The sequence below is a fragment of the Emydura macquarii genome, unplaced genomic scaffold (assembly GCF_026122565.2).
Source record: "Emydura macquarii macquarii isolate MOO-44397 ecotype Brisbane River unplaced genomic scaffold, CSIRO-AGI_Emac_v2 contig_2308, whole genome shotgun sequence".
NCBI lineage: Eukaryota > Metazoa > Chordata > Testudines > Chelidae > Emydura > Emydura macquarii.
In genome coordinates, this window is record NW_027132445.1 from 489244 (window position 1) to 498205 (window position 8962).

The following is an 8962-nucleotide window of genomic DNA, read 5'->3' on the forward strand; positions in this document are numbered from 1 at the left end:
TGTCTCAAGCATTGGTTTTGCTATTCAGATATATTGCACTTTTAGAATTCTTGGGTTGAATAGTTTTTGGGTTTTTTTTCCCCTTTGCTGTGCAGAAACATTCAGGTTTGAGTACCTTGGAAATAAATATATTAACAGTAACAGCATTTTGTGGTTTTATAGCACCATCCATCCAGGGATCTTGAAGTATTTCACTGACCTAACAGGTGGAGAGGCTCGCAACCACAAACTTTCAACCATAATAGTCAGTTTGTGTTTTCAAGGCTATTTTTGCAGAGAAAAGGGTCAGAGATGTGCTTTGTTTGTTGTTTAAACAAAATTAGATTAACTCTGACATTTAGGGAGAAATTAGGGAGAAACGCATGGCTTTGAGTTTTTTGTGATCCCAGGACTGGCTCTCAGGTCGAGATATGATTCTGCAACCCCCATGAGTAGCTTTGAAAATGGACCACCCAACTGTTAAATACTTCGATCCAAAAACCTCTCTCCCCCTGCCATTGTACACAATATCATCCAATGCTTTTGTTTAATCAACTGTACATAAAAAGCTGGGATTCTCCTTTTGCCCCTATTGGTTTCTTATATTCCTTTGACATCCACCATGGGCCTGAGCCTGCCATTTACCTGAATAGAAAGAAAATGTCTTGCTTGAAAAGGGTTAGAGCAGTGATACTCGGACCGCAGTGATTCAGGAGCCAAATTAGTGATCAACATTACCCACAAGAGGCACAATGGTGTGAATTCAGTTTAATTTACTATAGTAAATTCATGTAGGATGTTCATATTTAAACAGCATGATGGGAAATATTTAGTTTATATATATGTATGTATGTGTGTACATATATATATATATAATTCTCACAGCAAAATAACTGAACAAATATTATTTTATCAGCTACAATTGGTTAATAAAATAGTAAAAGCATCGTGACTGTTTAAAACTTAGACTGTTTAATAATTAAATCACACTGTGTTTTAATATCCTGTGCTGCAAAGAGCTGCAGGAGACACGTTAAAGAGCCACTTGCGGCTCCTGAGCCTCAGTCTGAGTATCACTTGGTTAGAGAGATGTATGGGAGTGGGAGAAATGGCAGGAGAGTTAAAATTTGGGCCAGATTCTCTGTTTCCCTGCACTTTGTGTAATAATTTACCCAAACTGGGCACAAGATGCTGCCAAATAACAGTAGTAACTTTTTACACCCACTTGGTGCAAAGCAACAGAGTATGACCCATTAGCTTTAATTGATCTTTCATCATCACAAGGTTATCTTTAAAGGCATATGGCACCATTATATCTAGACTCTCTCTCTCTCTCTCTCTCTCTCTCTCTCTCTCTCTCTCTCTCTCTCTAGATCCTCTGCGCAAGGACAGTCTTCTGGTTTGCGTTTGTACAGCACCTAGCACAATAGGGTCTTGGTTCCCTATGTGCTATGATAATATGAATAATAATGGTTGTTCAATTGTACCCTTTGATCCTGGTAATTGCCTGACTGAAAATAAAGGATTAACATGGATAGAGGAAAAAGGTAGTAATGGGAGACGTTAAGGAGGGGCTGCAAATGTATTTCAGTTTCTTGGCAGTTTTGTCTATGGTATGTTGTTTGTACCATGTTGGGTGGGTTGTTAAATTTACTAAAAGCAGGCCACCTAAGGCCAGAGCCTGATTCTGATCCCTTTAGTCATGTTGAGTATAGCTTCACTCCTTGAGGAGTCTATTAGCAGATAAAATATTATTTGGTGTGAATCAAGGCACCCAAATCTAGCTCCAAGAATGGAGCATGTTACAGTCTGAAGTTCCAGTCTGGAGATTATTTGGGTTTAAGCCGATATGCTGGGGCAATTATACAAGAGTCATCTTTTATTGAGTGTAGCAGGACAACAAGATATATACACAAGTTGGGGAATAATTAACTATTCTTTTTATTTGGGACAACTATCTGGCTGTAACACCAGCCTTTTCAGTCAGTCACCTATAATGTAGGATAACATTGTGCAGAACCTTCAAATAGCACATGTCAGTGTCATTGGGAGCACATGAAATCATCAGCCTTGTAACAATATTTTATCTTGAGTCAGCTGGCATGGTTAGTCCCAGAGATGTTCTGCTGTCTTCAGCAAAGTAAATTTTTTCTGTGATCTGAATAGTTTAAATGCCGATGAGGTGAGGAGGGGTCTGAATTATCCTCCAGTGTGCATGTGGATGGGCTAAAATACACAACTTCAGTAAACCTGTCCTTGGGAGTTGCAGGTACCATCAGATTCCTTTCTTTTAAAGAGTAGAATCCTTGTGTGTGATGTGTTCTCTTCTGTTTCAGAGAGAAACAAAATCCTCCTCTTCTTTTAAAGTAAGATGTTCCACCAACCACTAGTCATTTTGTCTCCATTTTCTAATGGATGTCAATTCAGGGTCAGTTAATGATGTGTCTACAATTGCCTTCATAGTCAAAGATTTTTGGAGTTGCATCAATGACAACATGATTCATGGTCTATCTGCAGGTGGTGGAGGAGGATTTATAGTGTTTATGCAGTGTCTGACGATGGAGTCAGCAGGCCTGGTCTTTCTAAATCTATGAAGTATTTCAAAAGTATATGTTTAAAGTCCTAGGTCCCATTATTCAGTCCTGGCTGACTGTTTTGGCATTAGTATTTCCAGAAATGTTTACCAGTGTCTAGTGAGCCTCAATTATGATGAATAGAGCAAAATACAGGTATGGGTAAAGGCATTCACAACCCAAGCTTTCCATATACAGATCTATCTTTGCTTTTCTCATATGACTGGCTTCCACTTGTTATGGTGTAGCCCTTTCATTGATCCAGCTGGATTTATTTGAGTTATCATAGCTACAAGTCAGAAAGCACATACATCAAACACAAGTTCTGTGTAAAAAGTAGAGCTAAAGTCCAGCATCGTTATGTGTTCACCAAGGCTAGATGTGATGACTTTAAATGCCTCCAAATGGTGTTTCACCCACGAAAGCATCTTGTCTTGTTTTTTAAGTACTTTAAATGAAGCAGTCAAATTTGGAAAATTTAAGAGGAAACACAAGCTGGAACTGGCAAATGAACAGTTAGACATCTGCAACATTGCTGTATTGAGTCGTCATCTTGATTGCTTTGACTTTTACAAGATCTAGGCTGACACTTTTGTCTGAAAATATATGTTCAAAAATGCATTTTTCCTTGTCTGAAGTTACATTCTGTTTTCAGATGTTCTAGGATACACTGAAGTGCTTCATTGTGTTTTTGGCGGATAGTTCCATAGACAAGAATGTTGCTGAGTAATTGCATTCTCTCTACCTCATTTACCTCTGCAGTTTCTGTTGAATAAGGTATTCCTAACTTTCTGTCCTAAATTATTGTTGTAGTGGTTTTATGCACTGTGAAATAGTTACCATGTTTCCACGCCGGTAGTGTTTCCTGAATCTAGGATTATAAAGTATGTGCCACTATCTCTATGAAATATATTGTTTATTAATATACTTTGTAGCTAGCACTTTGTTCTAGACTAAATTATATTATTAATAATAATAATAATAATAATAATACCTAGCTCCAGGATAGCCCATTTTTCATCAGAAGATCTCCAAGTGCTTTACAAAGGTGGTCAGTATCATTATCCTCATTTCATAGATGAGGAAACTGAGGCAGAGAGGTGAAGTGAGTTGTCCAAAGTCATACAGCAGGCTAGCAGGAGAGCTGTGAATAGAACCCAGGTCTCCTGAACCCCAGTCCAGTGCTTGATTAGACTACACTGCCTCCCTTTTGCAATTCAGTAACAATCCTTGTGGGAGGATCCCTTTTGACGGCTTGGCAGTGACAAAATAGCGTGAGCTAAATCTACAGGGAGACTAGTTTTAAAATGAACGAACCTCCTTGAGGTTTGAAAGATTTGAATGAAAGGGAACCTAATTAATTTAGCGCCAAGTAGTGAAGTCCATTTAAGGTCCTTTGACTGTTTGCACCATTAACTGTTGCGCACGCGCGCGCGCACACACACACAGGTGTCATATTCTGGGTCCGTGTTGAAAAATCATGAGTCAAACCCTCCGAAATCCTGAGATTAAAACAATGGGTGTGTGTGTGTGTGTGTGTGTGTGTGTGTGTGTGTGTGTGTGTGTGTGTGTGTGTGTGTGTGTGTCTGGGGGGTTCTTTAGGGTGCACTCACATCACACTTTTAAGCTTTTCCCACATCCAGGAGGGCCAAAAAAGTCATTTTTAGAAATGAAAGCAGAGATTATCATGCAGTCTCTTGAATTTAGCACCTGGGGTTTTAAGAAAAAAAGATTAGAGTCATGATAAAATGGTGAAAGGTAACAACACTGGCTCAGATAGGCAGACATGGCCTGATCCAAAAGGCTACTTAAATCAATGAAAGACTTTGATGGGAATTGGTTCAGGCCCATAGGCAGATGACAGACACATAAATGAGGTTCAATATGTTCCTGATGCTGAAAAGTTAAACCTATTACTCTGTAAAACAGGGTGGATTGATTTAAATCAAGGCTATTTAAATCCTTGATTTAAATCAAGTTTCCCACTGATACTGCTTCACATATTTCTTAAACAATGGTGCAAATCTGATCACTAAAATATGTTAATTTACATCTCAATACAGCATTTTACAACATCTAGGAGGGTATGCTTTGTGTAATTCTTTAGATAACTTGATTTTTATTAATTTAGGAAATAGTACATAATACTCATTACCTGTGTCAAGCTGCAGATGCATCAGCAGTACATTAGCAATGGTAAGAACTAAATCACACACGCACACAAACACAATAGCACTTATATTTTATTAAACTAAATCCTAAATGTTACATAAATGTTTCATATTTGCAATTACAGCTGTCTCCTGAGTTGCCGGCTGACGGCTGTCCTTAAACTTTTTTTTTTTTTTAATTTTCAAATTTGATTAATGCTAACAGACAAGTCATCACAACACTAAACATACGCTGTCCTTAAAACTTCTACAACTGGCTTTCATCTTCCCCACTCCCACTGTCATTTTTATTCATAGACTGAAAAAGAAATACGAGTTTTCCTGCTTTTTCAACTCCCAGTCGATTTCTTAGCTTTGAGTGGATAATACCAAACGATGAAAATATTCTCTCTGTGCCTGGAGAGGAAGCTACTGCTGTGAAAAGTTGGCTTAGCAACTGAAAGAACTCTGTTTCAAGGTGCCTGGCTAATGATTTCCACCAGTTCAGGGGAATGCTCAAAACAGCATCAGTAAACATGTACACAGTAAACGTGCTGTTTAAGTGGTTCCGCTCCAGCCCTGAAATTGATTATGACTGGCATAACTGAGGAATGATTTTGAGATGTCCATGCCATGGCAGCATCATCTTCTTCAGAAGTTAGGCATCTACCTTTATATCTGAGATAGAGAATGTTCACAAGAAAATGAGGTGGAGTTAGTGCTTGATCCATTCGCTTCTTTATTGCCTGCAGTTAACTTTCTGGTGAGGTATTTCTTTCTTCAATGTCTCTTGAAGTGTCTTCCAAATTTCGACAGAATCAGCAATGCAGCAACAATTTCTCTGAAGTTCGTTTAAGGCTATGGATGTAGGCTTCGGTATGCTGAGCAAATCCTCTACATTCCTCTTTAATCCAATGTTAGATCTTTGGATGAGATACTTCCATCTATTTTATCATGGTTTTCTGCACAAAGTAAAATCGGGAATAGACTTATGGCATCACCATTATGGTCTGTGGCCATGATGTTCCAAAATAAGGGGCATGTATTATGTAATATAAAATAAGAAAATGACACCCAGTGACAACTGGAAACTCTAGATTTCTCTTACTGCAGCTTTCTGTGCCGTATAGTTGGGTGATAGATTTTAAAACTAGTTAACTAATAATACAAGCCGTAAGGATTAGCTAAGCTAAACTTTGTTTTTCTTAGCAACATCCAACATAGCATACAGCTTGGGAATTTACTTGTTAAATCAAACTTATGCTAAAAGGCATAGAACGAGTCTTGAAGAATGATGCATTGCAAAGTGAATTATTTAAGTTACTAACCAGCTGATCCACATTGTTCTTCAGACATATCCACATCTTCCTCCACATCATTTTCTCCCAATAAGCAGTTTTCATTATGATGTGTCATTCTTGCAGTTAGGCCCTGCATCTCCTTCTTGCACTGCTTACACTTAACACGTTTTTCCTTTTTACCCAGGGAAGGAATTACTTTAAAATATTCCCAGATAGGGTCTCTCTTAAACCCAGAAGCCATGACAGTTTCTCTGTGGCAAAAGTGTGGGGGAATATCGGAAGCTGTGTGTGTACTGAATAATGTCTTCCCTTTTTCTTTCCAGTCCGCTCCCTTGTTCCTTTCTACTCTGCCTCTGTCCTTTGTCTCTGTCTTTCAAACTCCTCTGCCTTGCTTGCCTCAGCTCCACCACCTCATAGACATAGAACAACAACAATCCTATCCAGCCTGTATCTTTCTTTGCATATGTGACTTTAGTCTGCTGAGAAACAGAAACCGAAAACCCAGAACTTTCAAGAAGCAAGAGCTGGTAGTTAGGCTGGACAGACTAGAGCCATTAATTCATTTTTATGAGACTGTATGTGTAGGTTTAGCATGTTTATGATGAGATTTAATTGTAACTTATTTTTTAAATGAGAGAAATTTAGTATTGATTTTAAAAAAATTAAAAAAAAAATTTTTTTTTTTTTGAATTTAAAAAAATAGATTTTTATCCACCCTGCTGTAAAATCAACTAATGCTTAACCTGAATTTCATTCTGTGTAATTTGTAGCGTAAATAAACGCCATTTAATTAGAATCTCTCACTTGTAAATATAGAGGATGAATGTGAGTTGTGATTTACTCTTGAAAACATGTTATTAAGAACTGTAAAGGATCATATAGAAATTTAGAAGAGCCTTATAATTCCTGCCTGTTTTTTAAGGATAAACACATCTGACAAGTTCAAACACCAGAACAAAAGTTAATCTTTAGTTAAGAAAAACCCTCAATGTTGTTTTGATGCTGGATTGGCTGTTTTTGTAAACAAAAATATTAAGGTTACAATTTTTCTTTAGTTAGATTCTGTCTACTAATCTGCTTTTTCTAATTTGACGCAAATCTTATGTACTTAAATTCAGTGGGCGACCGGGCAGTTCCGCAACCAGAAAGGGGATTTAAGCACCCTGTTTTTCAGCTTTGCCTGCAGTGAACTTGAGAGTTCCTACACTCACTTCAGAAAGAAGCTTACATAACTTCAACATGCCACCAATACACTACACTGTGAAATAGGCGTTGCTTGCTTGCTGTCCTCTCCCCAACCCCCAGAGGGATTGCACTATTTGCATACACTTCATAGATCAGGCTGCAGGAGAAAGAAAAGGTATAAATCAACATATTTGCTTTTATCAAATAAACCTTTGTGGTGTGGTCTTCTTTAGAGAAATTTACATTCCTTCTACCCAATCCACCTTTAAAGGTTTTCTTCTCTTTTTTTCTTCTAAAAAGCTTCCCAAATCACTGCGACACAGAATGTGTGTTAACTTAAAGGGCCAGGTTTTTGAAAGTGTGTGTCAGAGTTTGGAAAATATACTTCCAAGTATACAAATATCCAACATTTGAAATAAAAAAGTTAAAAATAATTTCTTCACTTATTTACTGTAGGTGTCACAACTGGAGTTTGATTTCTTCAGGACCCGAAGAAGAGCTCTCTGGAGCTCAAAAGCTTGTCTCTCTCACCAACAGAAATTGGTCCAATAAAAGATATTACCTCACCCACTTTGTCTATCTAATGTCCTGGTACCAACATGGCTACATCAACATTTCTGTGGTACGCATCCAGAATATCTCCATTGATTTCAGTGGCGGAACTCTGAAAAACTGCAGGAGTACAGGAAAATGGTCTGCTCTTGGTAATAGAAATATCAACCTTAGCAGAAGAAACTCAAAGCTATGAAGTCAGATTCTGGCAGGCAAAAAGATTTTTAGATCTCCTTTAATGCTGTGATGTATGGAGCAATGGTTATGATCACTGTTTCATTTATTATATAAGCTAGTTTTCACAAAGGAATACCTCATTTCACATGTTTTTTTGGTGTTTTTCTATATCTAGTTAGATGTTCTTAATTTTCATTTATGTATTGCTTTTTAATGCAATTGCTCCAAAATAAAAGTTGTGTGGTGGGATTTTTTAATCTTCTTGATGGTTGCGGATACAGTGGTGGGGTGTATGCATATAAAAATAACCCTTGAATTTTCAATTTTTTTATACTTCTTCAAGATGACAAGGTTAGGCTTAAAAACTATTACAAGAGAAATGATCCATTTTAGCTAAAATCCTAAATCAAGAAGCACAGTGCTTTATAGCTTTTCATTCAAGCTACAAAATCGCATGCTGGGTTTTGGAGGATGAGCAGATGTAACATAGTTTAGTTTTTATTAAGGTGTTGGCTGGAGCTATAGATACCCTGTACAATGCTAAGGAGGCTACTTCATCAAGAGTTGTATGTGTTCTCCTTCAGGATATTGCCCTCCACCTGGCCACATATAGGAGCTGCATACTCCGGCGTGTTTTCAGAAGTTTATCCAAACCTTCTGTGCTTATTCAGACTGAATTTTCCTAGTTCTAATGACCTTGTTATAAGGCAAAAAAACAGCAATATAGAGAATATGATCTGTAGTTGCTGGAGTCCACAAGTGCTAAAATCTTCTAATTTCAGCTTCATTTTCATTATAGTTTTAAAATAACTGTCTCCAACATGTGCGTGAGCACTGTGAATACACAGCAGTTTTCAACACCACAGGCCGCATTCACCCCTAGCACACCACTGAAGTCTGTGGAGTTACCCCAGACCAAATTCATCCCTGATGTGTGCAATCAGCCTATTGATCTGTCTGTTTAATAACTCTCTTGGTAAAATATGGTATCCAATATTCCCTTTCTCCTCCTGTTCCCATTCTTACATTGCTTAAGCTTCTTCTG

At 37.7% G+C, this 8962-nt stretch overlaps 1 long non-coding RNA gene across 1 annotated transcript in view; it reads left to right on the forward strand.

Moving 5' to 3' along the window:
* The window catches only part of LOC137161501 (uncharacterized), a 185594-nt gene extending 177458 nt beyond the window's left edge, over positions 1–8136 (forward strand). Inside the window, exons 2-3 of the long non-coding RNA XR_010922101.1 lie at positions 3208–3329; positions 7645–8136. This is a non-coding gene — a long non-coding RNA (uncharacterized lncRNA). The remainder of the gene's footprint in view (positions 1–3207; positions 3330–7644) is intronic.
* Positions 8137–8962: the final 826 nt, after the last annotated feature.